Raw genomic sequence first — 23,466 nt, 5'->3', positions numbered from 1 at the left:
GATACACACTGGCAACAGAGGAGGTGACGTGCGAAACATCTTAGCTAGGAAGGAGTGTAGATGGGTAGTGACACTTGGGACTATGGCGCCACAAGGATTAAATGAGCAATTAAGTTTTGCCTCTTTTTTGTAATTGCATACCCACCTGGTTCATGATTTCAATTGTTCTGTGTTTCTTATTTTTTAGTATTATGCACTACATATTAGTGTCTTCATACAGTCAGTGAGAGAGTGGTCCGGATGGGATAATACCACAACATATCCCAGTATCCTTATGAATAGGGGTTGTGGAACACAATATATATTCGTTAATTTCTAACGATAATTTGTTTTCCCTTAGTCCTAACAGTAGCACAGATGGGGTATTCCACCCCCCGCGAACTGGTTAGGACAGATGGAAGTTTTATTGAACCTAATTAAACAATCAGTAAAGACACACCCACAACACCCTGTATAAGTAAGAGGGTCACCCTCTGTCCCATTGTGTAGTAACAAGAAGAACTAAAGGCAAACAATAGAAGAAAATAACTTAACTAGGGAGGGAAAGTTGTGCTACTGTTAGGACTAAGGGAAAACAAATTATCGTTAGAAATTAACGATTCCCTTACGTCCTAACCAGTAGCACAGATGGGGAAATGGCAAGCAGAAACCCTATGAGGGAGGGCTCTCATGCCTGATGGCAGATAATACTGTCCGTCCAAATGAGGAGAAATCGGCCAATCTACTGTCAAGTCTGTAGTGGGTGATAAATGTGGAGAGTGAACTCCAGGAAGCAGCTTTGCATATATGTTCCAAGGGAACAAGACTCCTTTCCGCAAAGGAGGTAGATACAGACCTGGTGGAATGAGCTTTTACAAACTCAGGAGGCTCCTTACCTTGGGATACCATGGAAATACGAATGGCATCCTTTACCCATCTACTGATGGAGGGCTTTGAAGCTTTAAGACCTCTCTTGGGTCCTGAAAAGAGAATTAGCAGATTTTCATCCTTCCTAAACTCCAAAGATCTTCTTATATAGATCTGGAGACATCTCGAGATATCTAGGCAATGAAGAGCACTATCTTCATTGGAGGATGGAGGAGGAGAAAATACTGGCAGGGATATAACTTGATTAATATTTTGGAATGATGGAACTTTAGGTATAAAGGATGGCATAAATCTGAGTAACACTCGATCTGGCAAAAATTTTGTATATGGTTCAAGTGCCGAGAGCGCTTGAAGTTCCCCAATCCTTTTGGCTGATGTGATTGCCAGTAAAAAAGTTATTTTAATGGTAACAAATTTCATGTCCACCTCCTCCAAGGGCTCAAAGGGGGGAGATGCTAACCCCTTGAGCACCATCGATAAGTCCCATGCTGGGACAGGTAGTATAATTGTAGGTTTTAACCTTGAGGATCCCCTCAAGAATGTTTTGACTAGTGGGTCTTGAGACAATGGTTTATTGAGAAAGGCAGAGATGGCTGATACCTCAACTCTGAGTGTGGAAGGAGATAGATTCTTGTCTAATCCCTCCTGGAGAAAGTTGAGAATTGTGGCAACAGCTGGATTCTGTCCAGGTAGTTGTTTCTTGGAGCACCAAGACTGAAAAGTTGTCCAAATTCTTTTATAGGCTCTGTTAGTGGACTCCGCTCTGGAATGCGAGAGTGTATTCAAGACCGCACTAGAAAGCCCTTCTAGATGTGGAAGGGACTGGTCAACCTCCAGGCTGTCAGGTTGAACATTTGAAGATTTGAGCTGCTGTGAGTGTCCCCCGACACTAGTGCTTGCTCTGGGGGAAGCCTCCAGAATTGTCCCCGACTCATTTGCAAGAGTTGGGTAAACCAAGCTCTCTTGGGCCAAAATGGAATTATGGCTATGACAGAGGCTTGGTCCTGCCTGATTTTCATCAATACCCTTGGGATCAAGGAAATTGGAGGGAAGATGTAGGCCAGCCTGAACCTCCATGGGATTGAGAGAGCATCGATTGCTACTGGGTTGTCTTCCCTGTACAGGGAGCAAAATCTCACCACTTTGGTGTTGAACCTTGTTGCCATAAGATCTATTTCCGGCACACCCCACCTGAGTGATATTTGTTTGAATATCTCTGGATGGAGAGACCATTCTCCAGTTGAAAGTCCTCTGCTCAGGCGGTCGGCGATCACATTGAGGGATCCCCGAATGTGAACTGCCGACAGATGGGTTAGGTTCCTCTCTGCCCAATCCAAGATCAGACCCACCTCTCTGAGGAGGCTTTGTGATCGAGTGCCTCCCTGCTTGTTGATGTACAATACAGCCGTCATGCTGTCGGATTGGATCTTTACTGCTTTCCCTTGAAGAAGAGAAGCAAAGTGGAGGAGTGCTAATCTGATGGCTCGAATCTCGAGGAGATTGGAGGTTAACCCTCTCTCCTGTGGAGACCAAGATCCCCGCACTGACAGATCCAAGAGATGCGCTCCCCAACCTACAAGGGACGCGTCGGTAGTAAGTATGATCCAAGAAGGTTGGATCATTGACTTGCCGTCCTCGAGGTGAGACCACCATCTGAGAGAGGACCGGACTCGATAAGACAGGGAGTGGCACTTGTTTAGGCCCGAGGGCCTGAGATTCCATGTGGCGAGCACCTCTGATTGAAGAGGGCGTAGATGCCAAAGAGCACAAGGAACCGCATCCACGGTAGCGGACATAAGTCCCAACATCCGCATGAGAGTGCGAATGGATACTCTCCGGGGTACAGAGAGAAAAAGGGCCGATTCTTGAACCCGAGATTTCCTCTCGGGAGAGAGGTAAAGTGTCATGGAGATTGAGTCGACTATGAAGCCGATGAACCTCACTGAGGTCGTTGGGAGGAAATTGGATTTGGCCCAATTGACTATCCACCCTAACTGGTGAAGGAAGGATACTGCTAGTTGCAGATGTTGGGACAGGATCGCAGAAGAAGGAGCTCTGAGGAGCCAATCGTCTAGGTAGGGAACGATGCTGAGCCCCTGGAGCCTTAGAGCAGCAACTACCGCTACCACCACTTTGGTAAATGTGTGTGGGGCCGAAGAAATTCCAAACGGGAGGGCTACAAACTGGAGGTGTTTTAGAACTCCCCCTACCTGAACTGCGATCCTTAGATACTTTCTGGATACCGGATGAATAGGAATATGAAGGTAAGCATCCTTTAGATCCAGAGTAGCCAGGTAATCCCCTGGCGAGATGAGGTTGACCACAGATTGAATAGTTTCCATACGAAAGCGTTTGTGCTTTACATACTGATTGAGATATCTCAGATCTATAATCATCCGCCAGTCTCCTGTTACCTTGGGAACTAGGAAGACTGGAGAATAAATTTCTGACCCCCGTTCTGCACGAGGAACTTCCTCTAAGGCATTCTTCTGGATGTATTCCAGAATGTAAGTTTCTAGCGCCCCCTGTTTGATTGGTGAAAGAACTCTTGTCTCCACATAATTGGATGGGGGAATTGATTCGAGGTCTATCGAATAACCATCCGAGATTAATCTCAGGACCCAAGGGTCTTGAATGTGGAGGGACCAGGCGCTTAAAAAATGGTGAAGACGACCACCAACTGGAATCTGGGGGGCAGGATGGGAAACTGGAAAGGTCACCTCGGCAAGGAACCCAGAGCTTCGAAGAAGCCCGCAGTCAGAGCTTTCTGTTGTTTTCCGCCCCGGCGTTGATTACCCCAGTCTCTCTGAGGCTTAGGTTGGGGGGCTGATCCGCCCCCAGAACGCCGCCCTCGACCACGAAAGGAGGAATAAGGGAGGGACTTGCCTTTCTTGTCAGAAAGTCCTTCCATATCGCGGTCCAACTCAGCTCCGAAAAGAATGCCGGGTTCGTAAGGCATAGCACATAAGGTGTTCTTGGAAGAGTTGTCGACCTTCCAAGGTTTTAACCACAGAGGACGTCGTCCAGCGGAAGCCAGGGAGGCCAATTTAAGATGCTGGGTGGAAGCATTGCACAAAAAATCAAGGCCAGATTGGTCGTCTTGAAGGATGAAAGAATTTCATCCCTAGGAACCCCCTGGTCCAAATCCGCCTGGATGTTAGAAAGGCGGGTCTTTAAAAAGTTTGCTACCTCTGAGCAAGCTATCGCCACTGATGCAGACGCAGAAGCATTGGAGTAGGAGCGCCTCATGGCACAGTCAGCCTTCCGATCCATTGGATCCTGCAAGGAAGACCCATCCTCAGCAGGGACTACTGTCCTCTTGGACAGTTTGGCAACTGCCATATCAACCTTAGGGACAGGGCCCCAGGAGGAAAGCTGAGATTCCTGTATAGGAAACATGGTCTTAAATCTTTTGGTTAAGACCGGACCCTTTTCTGTTTTTTTCCATTCCGTTCTAAGCACGGATAGAAGGGTATCATCCGCTTTAAAGACCCTAGGTCCCTTAGAGGCGGAGGTAAAGGCTTCCCCGGGATCAACATCCTGGTCCCCCGACCGGATGGATCTCAGAAGACGCTGGGTCTTTTCCAGCGGAAAGAAATAGGAGGCAGCGACCTCCTCATCCGAAGAGGAGGACTTGGAATCTTCTCTCTCCTGATCCACAGACGTCTCCATTCTGGGAGGTGAAGAAGGTCTGGCGCGTTTCTGAGAGACAACGTGTTTCAGCTCCTCAATAGAGGCTTGCATGGCCGACATGTTAGAGGAGACCCACACATACATATCTTGGACTGTAGGCTCAGTCTGGTGGGAAGGTAGAGACTTAGCCCTACAAGGAGGGCACCTGGAAAATTCATAATTATCCTCAAGGGGAGTATTGCAGTCATGGCAAGAGAGGTGCTTGCGCTTGGCGGATCTTTTTGCCAAGCCTTCACGATCCCCTGAGCCCTCGGTCGACATATCTAGATAAATATGAGAGGAGGATTAGATAATGTAGCGGCAAGAAAAAAAAATTGCGGCTAGCTAAAATATAATTTAAAATATCCAAAGTTCTCAGCAAGAGACCAGGTAAGAGATATATATAGGGAAACAGTAGTATCCGCAAGGATGCACTACTAAACTCAAAAAGACAGGACTGTGGAAGTACCAACAGCTCTGCGCTCTAGGAGGCTGAATGACAGCCTAGGGGGAGTTTAAATATCCCCCTGGCTGGCGCCAAAACAAGACTCCGCCCACAAGGCGGAGTTACAGGAGAGATAAAGAAATGTTGCTTAAAAAACAGGAAAAAAAGGAACCCTAAGTTAGAGGGTTATAGAAAGAGGCTCCCCGCTCGGTTTCGCCGTATTATTAGCAAAAACGGCGCAAAAAAACGAGCCGGGAAGCGAAGAGAGAAACAGGAAGTGACGTCAGACGCCGCTGACGCACTTCCGGCTGGGGCCGCGATTGGAGTCGCGGCTCCGTGGTACAGAAGCAGATGGGCGCAAACCATGCCCAAATTTGCAAGTAAGAAAGAACCCCCCCTACTCATATAACAGGAGTAAGGGGGTCACCATCTGTCCCACTGTCCGGGAGGACAGAAAATAACACAATGGGACAGAGGGTGACCCTCTTACTTATACAGGGTGTTGTGGGTGTGTCTTTACTGATTGTTTAATTAGGTTCAATAAAACTTCCATCTGTCCTAACCAGTTCGCGGGGGGTGGAATACCCCATCTGTGCTACTGGTTAGGACGTAAGGGAAATATATATATATATATATATATATATATATATATATATATATTTATCCTTAATATATGAATTGATAATCTTTACACTGTACTATATACTTATAATTAATTTTCATTTTTTTAAATTGTTTTTTCTGTAGAATTTTTTTTGTGTTTGGGATGTTAGGGTTGTTTATCTATTTATTTATTTCACGTAGTACACTACGATGGTTATTATATGGATTTCATTAATTGAAATAGAGGAAAACAGGTTTTTTGGTACTATAATGATTTTGTCACTTACGTGTTTTTAATATTTGCACCTTATTGTAAATAATGAAATATGCACAATTGTATCTTTTTATAACTATAGTGGGGATCAAAAGTTTGGGCACCCCAGGTAAAAATGTGTATTAATGTGCATAAAGAAGCCAAGGAAAGATGGAAAAATCTCCAAAAGGCATCAAATTACAGATTAGATATTCTTATATTATGTCAACAAAAGTTTGATTTTATTTCCATCATTTACATTTTCAAAATAACAGAAAACAAAAAAATGGCGTCTGCAAAAGTTTGGGTACCCTGCAGAATTTATAGCATGCACTGCCTCCTTTGCAAAGCTGAGACCTGCCAGTGTCATGGATTGTTCTCAATCATCATCTGGGAAGACCAGGTGATGTCAATCTCAAAGTTTTTAAATGCCCAGATTCATCTGACCTTGCCCCAACAATCAGCACCATGGGTTCTTCTAAGCAGTTGTCTAGAAAACTGAAACTGAAAATAGTTGACTCTCACAAAGCTGGAGAAGGCTATAAGAAGATAGCAAAACGTTTTCAGATGTCAATATCCTCTGTTCGGAATGTAATTAAGAAATGGCAGTCATCAGGAACAGTGGAAGTTAAAACAAGATCTGGAAGACCAAGAAAAATATCAGACAGAACAGCTCGCAGGATTGTGAGAAAAACTATTCAAAACCCACGTTTGACTGCACAATCGCTCCAGAAAGATCTATTCCACTATAAAGAGATACTTGTACAAATATGGTCTTCATGGAAGAGTCATCAGAAGAAAACCTCTTCTACGTCCTCACCACAAAAATCAGCTTTTGAACTTTGCAAATGAACATATAGACAAGCCTGATGCATTTTGGAAACAAGTTCTGTGGACCGACAAGGTTAAAATTGAATATTTTTGGCCGGAATGAGCAAAGGTACGTTTGGAGAAGAAGGGGAACAGAATTTAATGAAAATAACCTCTGTCCAACTGTTAAGCATGGGGGTGGATCAATCATGCTTTGGGGTTGTATTGCAGCCAGTGGCACAGGGAATATCTCACAAGTAGAAGGAAAAAAGGATTCAATAAAATTTCAGCAAATTTTGGATGCTAACTTGATGCCATCTGTGAAAAAGCTGAAGTTAAAGAGAGGATGGCTTCTACAAATGGATAATGATCCTAAAACACACCTCAAAATCCACGGGGGATTACATCAAGAGGCGTAAACTGAAGGTTTTGCCATGGCCTTCACAATCTCCTGACCTCAACATAATTGAAAATCTATGGGTAGACCTTAAAAGAGCAGTGCGTGACAGACAGCCCAGAAATATCAAAGAACTGGAAGACTTTTGTAAGGAAGAATGGGCAAAGATACCTCAAACAAGAATTGAAAGACTTTTGGCTGGCTACAAAAAGCATTTACAAGCTGTGATACTTGCCAAAGGGGGCAGTACAAGATATTAACCTTATCATCTTTGTGTAACCTGTTAGTTATTTGTTTCTGTATTTTTGTACACATTGCTGTGAAACTTTTTTTCAAATTAAATGCTTAATTGGTTTAGCTCTGGTTTTTGATCTTTAAATATGAGCTCACCATTCTAACGGAAGCTCAGGTAGAACACATTTACAGAAGGGTTAATTTAGTGACTTGCTGAAACTGTTAGCAGGTACCCAGAGGTCTGATGGCATTAACCCTTGCACTCTCTCTAGGGTCTCAGCTGGACTGATAAGGTATGATCGTGACACATCACATATTTACTCTCCATACCCTGTAGGCCTGGCACTATACCATCCCACGTGTACTCTCCATACTCTGTATATCTAGCACCATATCCTTCACATATACAGTGGGGATCAAAAGTTTGGGCACCCCAGGTAAAAATTTGCATTAATGTGCATAAAGAAGCCAAGGATAGATGGAAAAATCTCCAAAAGGCATAAAATTACAGATTAGACATTCTTATATGTCAACAAAAGTTAGATTTTATTTCCATCATTTACACTTTCAAAATAACAGAAAACAAAAAAATGGCATCTGCAAAAGTTTGGGCACCCTGCAGAGTTAATATCTTGTACTGCCCCCTTTGGCAAGTATCACAGCTTGTAAACACTTTTTGTAGCTAGCCAAGAGTCTTTCAATTCTTGTTTGAGGTATCTTTGCCCATTCTTCCTTACAAAAGTCTTCCAGTTCTTTGAGATTTCTGGGCTGCCTGTCACGCACTGCTCTTTTAAGGTCTATCCATAGATTTTCAATTATGTTGAGGTCAGAAGATTGTGAAGGCCATGGCAAAACCTTCAGTTTATGCCTCTTGATGTAGTCCCCTGTGGATTTCGAGGTGTGGCCCCGCGTCATAGCGGGTCGGGCCCAGCCTCTAACAACGGCCTGGACCCGTGGCTAATAGCGCACAGCACTGATCGGGTTCAAAGTCAGTCACCATGTGTAAAGTAAAAGTTAACTACTCCTGGCTCGCTCAGTGGGCTGTTTGGGACCGCCGCGGCGAAATTGCGGTGTCCTGAACAGCTGCAGGACACAAGGAGGGCCCCTACCTGCCTCTTGGGTGTCCGATCGCCGAATGACTGCTCAGTGCCTGATATCCAGGCATGAGCAGTCAAGCAGCATAATCATTGATCAATGTTATCCTATGGGATAACGATGATCAATCTAAAAGATCAGTGTGTGCAGTGTTATAGCCCCCTATGGGGGCTATAACATTGCAAAAAAAAGTGGAAAAAAAGGGGGTTATCCAGGGAAAAACTTTTTTTTATATATATCAACTGGCTCCAGAAAGTTAAACAGATTTGTAAATTACTTATATTAAAAAATCTTAATCCTTTAAGTACTTATGAGCTGCTGAAGTTGAGTTGTTCTTTTCTACTAAGTGCTCTCTGATGACACGTGTCTCGGGAACCACCCAGTTTAGAAGCAAATCACCATAGCAAACCTCTTCTACTCTGTGCAGCAGAGAAAAGCAGAGATGTCAGCAGAGAGCACTGTTGCCAGACAGAAAACTTCAGCAGCTGATAATTATTGACAGGATTAAGATTTTTTTAATAGAAGTAATTTACAAATCTGTTTAACTTTCTGGAGCTAGTTGATATAAGAAAAAAAGTTTTTTCCTGGAATACCCCTTTAACCCCTTCAGGACCAAGCCCATTTTGGCCTTAAGGACCAGAGCGTTTTTTGCACATCTGACCACTGTCACTTTAAACATTAATAACTCTGGAATGCTTTTAGTTATCATTCTGATTCTGAGATTGTTTTTTCGTGACATATTCTACTTTAACATGGTGGTAAATTTTTTTGTGGTAACTTGCATCCTTTCCTTGTGAAAAATCCTAAAATTTGATGAAAAATTTGAAAATTTAGCATTTTTCTAACTTTGAAGCTCTCTGCTTGTAAGGAAAATGTATATTAGAAATAAAAAAAATTTTTATTCACATATACAATATGTCTACTTTATGTTTGCATCATAAAAGTGACGAGTTTTTAGTTTTGGAAGACACCAGAGGGCTTCAAAGTTCAGCAGCAATTTTCCAATTTTTCACAAAATTTTCAAACTCACTATTTTTCAAGGACCAGTTCAGGTTTGAAGTGGATTTGAAGGGTCTTCTTATTAGAAATACCCCACAAAAGACGCCATTATAAAAACTGCACCCCCCAAAGTATTCAAAATGACATTCAGTCATCATTTTAACCCTTTAGGTGTTTCACAGGAATAGAAGCAAAGTGAAGGAGAAAATTCACAATCTTCATTTTTTACACTTGCATGTTCTTGTAGACCATATTTTTTAATTTTTACAAGGGGTAAAAGGAGAAAATGTACATTTATATTTGTAGCCCAATTTCTCTCGAGTAAGCACATATCTCATATGTCTATGTAAAGTGTTCGGCGGGCCCAGTAGAGGGCTCAGAAGGGAAAGAGCGATAAGGGGATTTTGGAGAGTACGTTTTTCTGAAATGGTTTTTGGGGGCATGTTGCATTTAGGAAGCCCTTATGGTGCCAGAACAGCAAAAAACCCTCACATGGCATACCATTTTGGAAACTAGACCCCTTGAGGTACGTAACAAGGAATAAAGTGAGCCTTAATACCCCACAGGTGTTTCACGACTTTTGCATATGTAAAAAAAAATTTTTTTTTTCACTAAAATGTGTGTTTCCCCCCAAATTTCACATTTTTCCAAGGGTCAATAGCAGGAAATACCCCCCAATATTTGTAACCCCTTCTCTTCTGAGTATGGAGGTACCCCATAAGTTGACCTGAAGTGCACTATGGGTGAACTACAATGCTCAGAAGAGAAGGAGTCATATTTGGCTTTTTGAGAGCAAATTTTGCTCGGGGGGCATGTCGCATTTAGGAAGCCCCTATGGTGCCAGGACAGCAAAAAATACCCACATGGCATACCATTTTGGAAACTAGACCCCTTGAGGAATGTAATAAGGAATACAGTGAGCCTTATTACCCCACAGGTGTTTCATGACTTTTGCATATGTAAAAAAAAAAAAAAAAAAAATTTCCACTAAAATGTGTGTTTCCCCCCTAATTTCACCTTTTTGCAAGGGTTAATAGCAGAAAATACCCCCCAAAATTTGTAACCCCATCTCTTCTGAGTATGGAGGTACCCCATAAGTTGACCTGAAGTGCACTATGGGCGAACTACAATGCTCAGAAGAGAAGGAGTCATATTTGGCTTTTTGAGAGCAAATTTTGCTCGGGGGGCATGTCGCATTTAGGAAGCCCCTAAGGTGCCAGAACAGCAAAAAAAACCACACATGGCATACCATTTTGGAAACTAGACCCCTTGAGGAACGTAACAAGGGGTACAGTGAGCATTTGCCCCCACTGGTGTCTGACAGATCTTTGGAACAGTGGGCTGTACAAGTTTTCATTTTCATGGACCACTGTTCCAAAGATCCGTCAGACACCTGTGGGGGGTAAATTCTCACTGCACCCCTCATTACATTCCGTGAGGGGTGTCGTTTCCGAAATGGGGTCACATGTGGTTTTTTTTTTTTTTTTGCGTTTGTCAAAACCGCTGTAACAATCAGCCACCCCTGTGCAAATCACCTCAAATGTACATGGTGCGCTCTCCCTTCTGGGCCTTGTTGTGCGCCCCCAGAGCACTTTGCGCTCACATATGGGGTATCTCTGTAGTCGGGAGAAATTGCGTTACAAATTTTGGGGGGCTTTTTTCCCTTTTACCTCTTGTGAAAATGTAAAGTATAGGGCAACATCAGCATGTTAGTGTAAAAAAAAAAAAAATTTTACACTAACATTCTGGTGTAGACCCCAACATTTCCTTTTCATGAAGGGTTAAAGAAGAAAAAGCCCCCCAAACCTTGTAACGCAATTTCTCCCGAGTACAGCGATACCCCATATGTTGCCCTAAACTGTTGCCCTGAAATACGACAGGGCTCCAAAGTGAGAGCGCCATGTGCATTTGAGGCCTAAATTAGGGATTTGCATAGGGGTGGACATAGGGGTATTCTACGCCAGTGATTCCCAAACAGGGTGCCTCCAGCTGTTGCAAAACTCCCAGCATGCCTGGACAGTCAACGGCTGTCCGACAATACTGGGAGTTGTTGTTTTTCAACAGCTGGAGGCTCTGCTTTGGAAACAGTGGTGTACCGGACGTTCTTATTGGGGGAGGGGGGCTGTGTAAGGGTATGTGTATATGTAGTGTTTTTAACTTTTAATTTTATTTTGTGTTAGTGTAGTGTAGTGTTTTTAGGGTACAGTCACATGGGCGGGGGATTACAGCGAGTTTCCCAGCGCAAAATTTGCTGCATCTCAAGATGCGAGAAACCCACTGTAAAAGTCTCGCCCATGTGAATGTACCCTGTACATTCACGGAGGTGGCGGGGCGGGGGAGGGGGGGGGGGCCTTGCATCAGCTGTTGCAAAACCACAACTCCCAGCATGCATGGTCTGTTAGTGCATGCTGGGAGTCATAGTTTTGCAACAGCTGGAGGCACACAGGTTAGGGAACACTGAGTTAGAAACAGACAATGTTTCCCAACCAGTGTGTCTCCAGTTGTTGCAAAACTACAACTCCCAGCATGCCCAGACAGCTGAAGGGCATGCTGGGAGTTGTAGTTCGGCAACATCTGAAGGGCCAGATGTTGCTGAACTAAAACTCCCAGCATGCCTGGACAGTCAGTGCATACTGGGAGTTGTAGTTTTGCAACAGCTGGAAGAGCACAGATTGGAGACCATTATACAATGGTCTCCAAACTGGGGCCCTCCAGATGTTGCAAAACTACAACTCCCAGCATGCATGGTCTTTTAGTGCATGCTGGGAGTTATAGTTTTGCAACAGCTGGAGGCACACAGGTTAGGAAACACTGAGTTAGAAACAATGTTTCCCAACCAGTGTGTCTCCAGCTGTTGCAAAACTACAACTCCCAGCATGCCCAGACAGCTGAAGGGCATGCTGGGAGTTGTAGTTCGGCAACATCTGAAGGGCCAGATGTTGCTGAACTAAAACTCCCAGCATGCCTGGACAGTCAGTGCATGCTGGGAGTTGTAGTTTTGCAACAGCTGGAAGAGCACAGATTGGAGACCATTATACAATGGTCTCCAAACTGAGGCCCTCCAGATGTTGCAAAACTACAACTCCCAGCATGCCCAGACAGCCAAAGGCTGTCTAGGCATGCTGGGAGTTGTAGTTTTCAGACTCCTAGAAGCAGCAGTGAAGATCTTCACTGCTGCCTCTGAGGACCACATACTTACCCGTCGCTGCTCGTCCACGTGGCCGGTCCCGCGCTGCTCCTCGGTCCCGCCGCTGGATCAGGTAAGTCCGCCGGTCCCCACGTGTTCCCCCCGAATGCCGAAGGTCCCCGCGAGCCCCTGCAGCCATCGTCCCCCGTTCTGCCCGACTTCCAGGGGCGGGCAGTGCGGGGGATCTGAACTTTCACCCCAGATCACTGTGATTGGTCCACAGGGACCAATCACAGTGATCGCTGACCAGGACCATCAATTGATGGTCCTGGGGGTGAAGCAGAAGTTGTCCCCTGCTGGAAACAGCGGGACTTCTGCCAGTTAACCCGTGCGATGCTGCGCATCGCCGGGTTAACTGCATGTCATTTATAAACGCCGGGATGCGCGAACGCACTGCACAACCCGGCGTTTATATATGACATTCTGCGGGAAGGGGTTAACGACGCAGGACATATATTTAGCTGACCGCCGCTTCTAAAGCGAAAGTATCCTGGATAGTCAGTCGGGCTGTTCGGGACCGCCGCAGTGAAATTGCGGCATCCCGAACAGCTTGCAGGACACCGGGAGGGCCCTTACCTGCCTCCTCGGTGTCCGATCGACGAATGACTGCTCCGTGCCTGAGATCCAGGCAGGAGCAGTCAAGCGCCAATAACGCTGATCACAGGCGTGTTAATACATGCATTAAAAAAGAAAGTGTTAATAAAGGTCATTTAACCCCTTCCCTAATAAAAGTTTGAATCAATCCCCTTTTCCCATAAAAAAAAATAAAACAGTGTAAATAAAAATAAACATATGTGGTATCGCCGCGTGCGTAAATGTCCGAACTATAAAAATATATTGTTAATTAAACCGCACAGTCAATGGCGTATGCGCAAAAAAATTCCAAAGTCCAAAAAAAGCGTATTTTGGTCACTTTTTATACCATTAAAAATGAATAAAAAGTGGCCAAAAAGTCTGATCAAAACAAATATCGTACCGATAAAAACTTCAGATCACAGCGCAAAAAATTAGCCCTCATACCGCCCTGTGCGTGAAAAAATAAAAAAGTTATAGGGGTCAGAAGAGGACATTTTTAAACGTATAAATTTTCCTGCATGTAGTTATGATTTTTTCCCATAAGTACGATAAAATCAAACCTATATAAGTAGGGTATCATTTTCACCGTATGGACCTACAGAATAATGATAAGGTGTCATTTTTACCGAAATATGCACTGCGTAGAAACAGAAGCCCCCAAAAGTTACAAAATTGCGTTTTTTCTTCGATTTTGTCGCACAATGATTTTTTTTTCTGTTTCGTCATGAATTTTTGGGTAAAATGATTGATGTCACTGCAAAGTAGAATTGGTGACGCAAAAAATAAGCCATAATATGGATTTTAATCCCTTAAGGACCAAGCATTTTTCTGTTTTTACACTTTCGTTTTTTCCTCCTTACCTTTTAAAAATCATAACCCTTTCAATTTTGCACCTAAAAATCCATATGAGGGCTTATTTTTTGCGCCACCAATTCTACTTTGGAATGACATCAGTCTTTTCACACAAACATTTATGGTGAAAGGAAAAAAAAATCATTGTGCGACAAAATTGAAGAAAAAACACCATTTTGTAAATTTTGAGGGCTTCTGTTTCTACACAGTACATTTTTCGGTAAAAATGACACTTTATCTTTATTCTGTAGGTCCATATGGTTAAAATGATACCCTACTTATATAGGTTTGATTTCGTCGTACTTCTGGAAAAAATCATAACTACATGCAGGAAAATTTATACATTTAAAATTGTCCTTTTCTGACCCCTATAACTTTTTTATTTTTCCACGTACAGGGTGGTTTGGGGCTCATTTTTTGCGCCGTGATCTGAAGTTTTAATCGGTACCATTTTTATTTTGATTGGACTTCTTGATCGCTTTTTATTCCTTTTTTTATGGTATGAGAAGTGACCAAAAAGACGCTATTTTGGACTTTGGAATTTTTTTGCGTGTACACTATTGATCGTACGGTTTAATTAATGATATATTTTTATAGTTCAGACATTTACGCACGCGGCGATACCACATATGTTTATTTTTATTATGGTTACATATTTTTAATATGGAATTTGGGAAAAGGGGGGTGATTTAAACTTTTAATAAGGAAGGGATTAATGTGTGTGTTTTTAAACTTTTTTTTTTTTACACTTTTAGTCCCCTAAGGGGACTTTAAGAAGGAGGAATCATTAGATTCCTCATACAGATCATTGTGGCTTCATAAAACCACGATGATCTGCGTGCTCTGCGCTCGATTGATAAAGCCTGGCCCTGCCAGGCTTTATCATTCAGAGCACCGTAGCCGCCGCAGCAGGAGAGGTAAGCCCTCAGGCTACCTCAGTAGTGGATCGCTCCCCGGCGATCGCGCTGCGGGGGGGCGATACACCCCACTGGACCACCAGGGACTGTATACAGGAACCTTTAGACGCCGCTGTCAACTTTGACAGCGGCGATCTAAAGGGTTAATAGCCGGCCGCCGCATGTCGGCTATTAACGCCGGCCCCCCAGCTACAAGAATCAGCTGGGGGCTGGCCGGTATGACGCGGGCTCGAGTCGGGAGCCTGCGCCATACCCCGGTAACGGCCATTGGACGAGTATAGACGTCCATGGTCGTTATCGGGTTAAGGTGGAAAATTGAAAGGGTTATGATTTTTAAAAGGTAAGGAGGAAAAAACGAAAGTGGAAAAACCCTGAGTCCTTAAGGGGTTAATAAGGATCATTTAACCCCTCCCCTAATAAAAGTTTGAATCACTCCCCTTTTCCCATAAAAAAAGTGTAAATAAAAATAAACATATGTGGTATCGCCATGTGCAGAAATATCCAAATTATAAAAATATATCATTAATTAAATCGCACGGTCAATGGCGCACGGTCAAAAGTCCAAAATAGCGGCTTTTTGGTCACTTTTTATACAATGAAAATATGAATAAAAAGTGACCAAAAATCTAAATCAATACAAAAATGGTAGCGCTAAAAACTTCAGCACACGGCGCAAAAAATTAGCCCTCATACCACCCCTTACGCAAAACAATAAAAAAGTTACAGGAGTCAGAAGATGACAATTTTAAACGTATAAATTTTACTGCATGTAGTTATGATTTTTTCCAGAAGTAATACAAAACCAAACCTATATAAGAAGGGCATCATTTTAATTGTATGGACCTATAGAATAAAGAGAAGGTTTCATTTTTACAAAAAAATGTAATGCGTAGAAATGCGTACAAAAAGTTACAAAATTGTGTTTTTTCTTCAATTTTGTCACACAATTTTTTTCTCCGTTTTGCTGTCGATTTTTGGGTAAAATGACTGATGTCATTACAAAGTAGAATTGGTGGCACAAAAAATAAGACATCATATGGATTTTTAGGTGCAAAACTGAAAGAATTATGATTTTTTAAAGGTAAGGAGGAAAAAACGAAAATGCAAAAATGGAAAAACCCCCGCGTCCTTCAGGGGTTAGGTACCCGGGCATTTCTTGCACATCTGACCACTGTCACTTTAAGCATTAATAACTCTGGAATGCTTTTACTTTTCATTCTGATTCAGAGATTGTTTCTTCGTGACATATTCTACTTTATGTTAGTGGTAAAATTTAGTAGATACTTGCATCATTTCTTCCTTAAAAATTCCAAAATTTGATGAAAAATTTGAAAATTTAGAATTTTTCTAACTTTAAAGCTCTCTGCTTGTAAGGAAATAGACATTCCAAATAAATTATATTTTGATTCACATAATGTCTACTTTATGTTTGCATCATAAAGTTAACATGTTTTTACTTTTGGAAGACATCAGAGGGCTTAAAAGTTCAGCAGCAATTTTCCAATTTTTCACAAAATTTTCAAAATCTAAATTTTTCACGGACCAGTTCAATCTTGAAGTAAATTTGAGGGTCTTCATATTAGAAATACCCCATAAATGACCCCATTATAAAAACTGCACCCCTTAAAGTATTCAAAATGACATTCAGTAAGTGTGTTAACCCTTTAGGTGTTTCACAGGAATAGCAGCAAAGTGAAGGAGAAAATTCAAAATCTTCATTTTCTACATTCGCATGTTCTTGTAGACCCAGTTTTTTTAATTTTACAAGGGGTAAAAGGAGAGAAATCCCCCTAAAATTTTAACCCAATTTCTCTCGAGTAAAGAAATACCTCATGTGTATGTCAAGTGCTCTGTGTGTGCACTACAGGGCTCAGAAGGGAGGGACAATGGGATTTTGGAGAATGGGGTTTTCTGAAATGGTTTTTGGGGGGCATGTCGCATGTAGGAAGCCCCTATGGTGGCAGAACAGCAAAAAATAAAAAAACAACATGGCATACTATTTTGTAAACTACACCCCTCAAGGAACGTAACAAGGGGTACAGTGAGCCTTGACACCCCACAGGTGTTTGACGACTTTTCGTTATAGCTGGATGTGTAAATTAAATATTTATTTTTCACTAAAATGCTAGTTTTTCCCCAAAGTTTACATTTTTACAAGGGGTAATAGGAGAAAATGTCCCCCAAAATTTGTAACCCCCATCTCTTCTGAGTATGGAAATACCCCATGTGTGGACGTCAAGTGCACTGCGGGCGCACTACAATGCTCAGAAGAGAAGGAGTCACAGTTTGCTTTTGGAAAGCAAATTTTGCTGAAATGGTTTTTTGGGGGGCATGTCGCATTTAGGAAGCCCCTATGGTGCTAGAAAAGCAAAAAAAAAAAAAAAAAAAAATACGCCACATGGCATACTATTTTGCAAACTACACCCCTCAAGTAATGTAACAATGGGTCCAGTGAGCCTTAACAACCCACAGGTGTTTGATGACTTTTCATTAAAGTCGGATATGTAAATGAGAAAAAAACATTTTCACTAAAATGCTGGTTTGTCCCCCAAATTTAACATTATTACAAGGGGTAATAGGAGAAAATTCCCCTCAAAATTTGTAACCCCATTTCTTCTGAGTATAGAAATACCCCATGTGTGGACGTCAAGTGCACTGCTGGCGCACTACAATGCCCAGAAGAGAAGGGGCGACATTGAGATTTTGGAGAGAGAATTTGGTTGGAATAGAAGTCGGGGGCCTAGTGAGTTTACAAAGCCCGTGGTGCCAGAACAGGGGACCCTCCCCACCTCAAAGAATTTAATAATATACACCCCACTAGCATTTGACAGATCTTTGGAACAGTGGCTGAGCAAATGAAAAATGAAATTTTTAATTTTCACGGACCACTGTTCCAAAAATCTGTCAAACACCTGTGGGGTGTAACTGCTCAGTGTACCCCTTATTACATTACACGAGGGGTATAGTTTTCAAAATGGGGTCACATGTGAGAGGTTCATGGTTCTGGCACTATGGGGGCTTTGTAAACACACGTAGCCTTCAATTCCGGACAAATTTTCTCTCCAAAATCCAATGGCGCTACTTCTCTTCTGAGCATTGAAGTGCGCTCGCAGAACACTTCACATCCGCATATGGTGTATGTTCTTACTTAGAAGAAATGGGGTTACAAATTTTGGGGGGCTATTTTTTCCTATTTTCCCTTGTGAAAATGAAAAATTTAGGGCAACACCAGCATTTTAGTAAAAAAAATGTTTTTCCCATTTTCCCATCTAACGTTAACAAAAATTCGTCAAACACCTGTGGGGTGTTCAGGCTCACTATACCCCTTGTAACATTCCGTGAGGGGTGTCATTTCCAAAATGGGATCAAACGTGGGTATTTAATTTTTGCGTTTATGTCAGAACCGCTGTAAAATCAGCCACCCCCTGTGCAAATCACCAATTTAGGCCTCAAATGTACATAGTGCGCTCTCACTCCTGAGCCTTGCTGTGCATCCGCAGAGCATTTTCCATTCACATATGGGGTATTTTCGTACTCAGGAGAAATTATGTTACAAATTTTGGGGGCTTTTTTTCCCCTTTTACATCTTGTGAAATTAAAAAGTATGGGGTAACACGAGCATGTTCATGTAGACCCCAACTTTTCCTTTCCATAAGGGGTAAAATGAGAAAAAAGCCCCCCAAAATTTGTAACGCAATTGCTACAGAGTACTGAAATACCCCATATGTGGCCCTAAACTGTTTCCTTGAAATACGACAGGGCTCCGAAGTGAGAGAGCGCCATGCGCATTTGAGGATTAAATTAGAGATTGCATAGGGGTGGACATAGGGGTTTTCTACGCCAGTGATTCCCAAACAGGGTGCCTCCAGCTGTTGCTAAACTCCCAGCATGCCTGGACAGTCCGTGGTTGTCCGGAAATGCTGGGAGTGGTTGTTTTGCAACAGCTGGAGGCTCCATTTTGCAAACACTGCTGTACAATATGTTTTTCATTTTCATTGTGGGGTGGGGGAGACAGTGTAAGTGGGTGTATATGTAGTGCTTGTAGTGTAGTGTTTTTAGGGTACATTCACACAGGCGGCGAGTTTCCCGCTAGGAGTTTGCACTGCGGCGGGAAATTTGCCACAGCTCAATCTTGAAGCAGAAAACTCACTGTAAACCCACCCATGTGAATGTACCCTGTACATTCCCCTTGGGGGGGGGGCAGGCGAACCTCCAGCTGTTGCAAAACTCCCAGCATGCACTGACAGACGGTGCTTGTTGGGTGTTGTACTTTTGCAACAGCTGGAGGCACGCTGGTTGGAAAACCTTCAGTTAGGTTCTGTTATCTAACAGTATTTTCCAACCAGTGTGCCTCCAGCTGTTGCAAAACTACAACTCCCAGCATGTACTGATCGCTGAAGGGCATGCTAGGAGATGTAGTTATACAACAGCTGGAAGTATGAAACTACAACTCCCAGCATGGCGAGACAGCTGTTTGTGAATGCTGGGAGTTGTAGGTATGCAAGAGCTAGAGGGCCACGGTTTAGAAACCACTGCACAGGAATCTCCAAACTGTAGCCCTCCAGCTGTTGCAAAACTCCAAATCCCAGCATGCCCAAACAGCTGTCTGGGCATGCTGGGAGTTGTAGTTTTGCCACATCTGGAGGGCTACAGTTTAGAGACCACTGTATAGTGGTCTACAAACTGTAGCCCTCTAGATGTTGCTAGGCAACAACTCACCGGCTTCCATACCTCCACCGTGACAGTTCCGTGACCTCCACCGCCGGGTTCCGTACCTCCACTCTACCGCTTCCGTGACCTCCACCGCTGCCGGTCACAGGACAGTTCCCCCGTTCTGCCCGGACAACAGTCTGTGGGCAGAGCGGGGGAACCAAACTTTAACCCCCCTGCCCCCGATCTGCTATTGGTCGGTCTCTTCTGACCGACCAATAGCAGGGATATAAAGGGTGGCACCGGAGATTTTATTTTCCGGGTCACCGGAGATCTGGAATCGCTGCAGATCACCGGTCTGAATTGACCGGCGATTTGAGGCGGTCGCCAACATTTGGGGGGAGGGTGGGCATCTCAGGACCCCCCCCCAGGGGTTTGCACAGAGTGCCTGCTGATAGATAACAGCAGTCATCCTGGTCCGCTCTGGGTCCCTATGTGGTTAAGGAATTCGTTCTTTTCTCTGCATTTTATGAAGGCTTGCATGAACTATGAAAGTACATGACTTTTTGTCTCCTAGCCCCCTGAAAATACAAGGGAGAGAACACCATGCAAAACCGAGATAGGCCAGAAAAGATACCATTAAGGCCCTCAGAACTCAGATCCTGGAACCAACAAAGACTCTGGACTGTGCTGGTAAGCTCATAATGTAGCCTAGGAGAATTCACCACTGTATTGCCAAAAAAAAAAAAAAAAAAAAACTGGCATAGGTCAAAGGGACTCTATAATTCATAGAAGCCTTGCTCAGGCAGTGGAAGTGACGCCAGACAGTCTCCTGGCTGGAAGGTCCAACAGCAAAATCCCTCCGGCCAGAGCTGACATCACTAATACTCCAGACACTTCCTAGTAATGACTATGCTGTACCAGAGCAAGGAAGCCTCCACCCATACAGCAGTTGTACGTCTCTAGGACCTGAAGGAGAGCGCCACAGTGTCGATCAGGTCCTACCTCTGTGCTCCCACCACCTGGAATCCAGAAAGCTGGACATCACCATGGGGAGAATAAAACGGGAGACTTTCCACAGGTCTCCTTAGTCTGTCTTCACAGACTGGTAGGAAGCTCCTTATTTCACAGGAGACCAAGAGTCCCCCTGCACCTCTCAGGTCTCCTTCCCTGAAAGGGACAGAAAAAACACTGGTCTAGAGAGGAAGGGGTAGGCTTTTTAACTTCAGTTTTTTTCCTGTCCCAATCAGGTGGAGTTGGTCCCTCAGGATTGTGATTGTGGGGACGATCAGGGAAAATTGCCACTAACCATTGAGGTTGTAGGTAGAATGTTGTTCCAGAAAACACGGTCACATAATTTTTCCATTGTGCTATATACTCTAAAAATGTGTCAGACTACTCACAGTAGCTCAAGCTAACTGAAAATCTGGGGAATCTTTAGACTGTCTAAGTTAAGACAAACTATATATCAAACGCTCTGCTACGTTTGGAGTTGCACACAAGCCACACCACACACATTTGCAACAGTAAAAGGTATGTTCACACTAGTGCTGGGCGGTATACTGGTTCATACCGAAATTTTATTCCTGCACGATATGAATTCTGCCCATACCGCAATACCGGTTGGGCCCCTCCCCCCTCGAATGAGTGAATTATCTGCCGCAGCTCGCTGTCCCCACATCGGGGAACTAATCATGTGTGACCCGCGAGCGCTGTTCTGCCTTTCTACCACCCCCTCAATGAATTATCAGCTGCACTGTCCCCACATCATGTCACCCGCAAGCGCTCCTCTGCTCATCCTCCAATGAGTTGTGGGCTGCCGGCGCTAGAAATCTGTACTGTACTACAAATAACGTTGCCCGGGCTGCAAAAACAAACAAAAAACTTTAACTCACCTTCCGACGTCACAGAGCCGTCAGCCTATCACCGGCTGCAGCGATGTCCCGCCTTGGCCGCTGATAGGCTGAGCCCACTGTCATGTAAGGAGCAGGCCGGCTTCATACATGACAGTGCGCTCAGCCCATCAGCGGCCGCAGCGATGTCCCGCCCCGGCCGATGATAGGCTGGCAGCTCTGTGACTTTTCCGTCCCAAGGAAACAGCAAGAGGACCGCCCGCAACTTGGAGGATGAGCAGAGGAGTGCTTGCCGCGACATGATGTGGGGACAGCGCAGCTGACAATTCAGTGGAGGGGGGGGGGGGTGTTGGAAGAGAAGCAGCGCACAGGACGCTTTTGGAGGGGGGGGGGGGGGGGGGGAGGAATACCCTTAAAAACCATGGAACCATCACTTACAAAAATACTACGATACACGTTTTTGCTCATACCGCCCAGCTCTAGTTCACACTATGGAATCTCTGCACAGAATTGCGCTGCACGAACCTAACATTGGTAAGAATAGGTCTTCCGTTTACCCAGTCACTGTAGAATTTCAGCCGGGGGAATTTATCCACCGAAAGAATATGTACATTCTTTTGGCATAATCCGCAGAGGCGATTTATAAAGTCGAAAGTAACTCCACATGCCCTGCAACCACTAAAAATAGTTATAAGTTATGCTTACAGTTCATTGGTGCACTAGGAACGGTTTCCAGTAACATTCCTGTCAGTCATTCCTGTGTCGCGGTGGGACTTTCACATGGATCCATGTCACAGCCAAGATGTGACTTGGTGGTCAAGCAGTGCTACAGGAGATGGGAGTGGTTCAGGCAATAGGCCACAGTGCACCATTAAACTGTAAGCATACAGTATAACTAGGGGTATAGCGCTATATATATATATATATATATATATATATATATATATATATATATATATATATATATATATATATATATATATATATATATATATATATATATATTTTTTTTTTAGCAGTGGCAGGACAGCATGTGTGGTGTCACTTTGCCTTTATTAGGTGCTTATTCCGTTAACAAATAAGCGTTAATTCTGGATAATTTCTGTTCCATTTACTATGAAGCAGAAAGGTGCAATTACCAAGAGGAATTAAGTGAGGACATTTTCCTTGCTTGATTTTAAAGGCTTGTGTTACACCCACATGGGTAGATTTAGGATATGTTTACACTACAGAATTAGTGGTGGACAACTAGCACCTGCCCCTGGCTGCTCTAGTGAATGTCTCACCCTGCATTATACAAAGTAAGTTATTGATGGGTAAGGCTCATTCTGGTCTCTATTATTTTACATTAACACTAAGGCTAGGATTACATATGGCCGTCTAACATGAACCCAGCTTAAATCTCAACGCAACTGATGCCACAACCGATGACAACGTCAGTTGTGTAGTATCCGACGTCCATTATTTATGAACATCGGACTGGGGAACACAGAAAGATGCACTCCCCTGTCTGGTGGCAGTCAGGCAAGTCCAACCATTCGGTGTCTCAGTTTGGAATGTCAACGGTCCTATTCAAATGAATGGGATAATTTCTTACCACTTTCCCTCCAGCACATTTTCTATAGCGCTGGAAAGATACCAGACAGAAAGCCAACCCTTTCCTGTGAACACCTGGCAGAAAACACAATGAAATGTGTGGTGTCAGTGGGCCACAGAAACATTGTAGGTTGACCACAACTGCTCTTAATAAAAGAATAACTATTCAGCTATTACCAAAGCCTGGTCACCAGGAAGACTTTTGTAGGAGCCTATGAAAATCACAAAACAACATTACTGAATATAACAAGCCTGGATGAGATACTCGGGGTCTAGGATCCAATAAATACAGTACTTGAAGACATCAAGACCTGACACATCTCGGTATGAATCATACATAATAGGATGACGCACACATTTTTATATATGCGTATTGTATTTTCCAATACTAAATAGAGTTTTAGAGACAGTGTCACTCTCGGTGTCAATGGGCAACAGTAAAGTAGTAGATTGACGACAA

This window comes from Hyla sarda, chromosome 2 (genome assembly GCF_029499605.1).
Source record: "Hyla sarda isolate aHylSar1 chromosome 2, aHylSar1.hap1, whole genome shotgun sequence".
Taxonomy (NCBI): domain Eukaryota; kingdom Metazoa; phylum Chordata; class Amphibia; order Anura; family Hylidae; genus Hyla; species Hyla sarda.
Note: the sequence above shows the minus strand (reverse complement) of the source record.